Below are 666 nucleotides of genomic sequence, written 5' to 3' on the forward strand. Positions count from 1 at the left end.
GTTAGTTCTAAAAGGTCTTGTAGGTCTTCATAGAACCGTTCAACTTCAGCTTCTTCAGTGTTACTGGTTGGGGCACAGACTTGGGTAACTGTGATATTGAATGGTTTGCCTTGGAAATGACCAGATATTATTCTGTTGTCTCGGAGATTGCATCTAAGTACTGCATTTCAGACTCTTTTGTTGACCATGATGGCTACTTCATATCTTCTAAGGGATTCCTGCCCACAGTTGTAGATATAATGGTCATCTGAGTTAAATTCACCCATTCAAGTCCATTTTAGTTTGCTGATTCCTCGAATGTCAACGTTCACTCTTGCTGACCTTTATGACCTCACAGATAAGTCTACCTCCTAGCTTTCACATCTTTACTCTGGTGGTCTTTATCTGTTATTCCCCTTTCAGGAAAGGAAAGAAATGGTCAGAAAGGCAGCTTCAAACTAGGCAGCCAAGCAGTCATCTCCTGACAGAACTAACCAGGGCTATCTGCCTCCAGGTCAAATCAAACCAGATATGACCTTTGATGAGATACCTCCATTAACTACAAGGTGAGTCATTGAAAATAACAACAGCAATAATAACAATAAACTGTTTACCAATATATAATTGATATACAGAAAGCTGTACATACTTAATGAATGTAATTTGATGAGTTTGGGATAAGCACAC

This window comes from Bos grunniens, chromosome 27 (assembly GCF_055505025.1).
Source record: "Bos grunniens cultivar Pamir isolate PY7600 chromosome 27, Bosgru_T2T1.0, whole genome shotgun sequence".
NCBI lineage: Eukaryota > Metazoa > Chordata > Mammalia > Artiodactyla > Bovidae > Bos > Bos grunniens.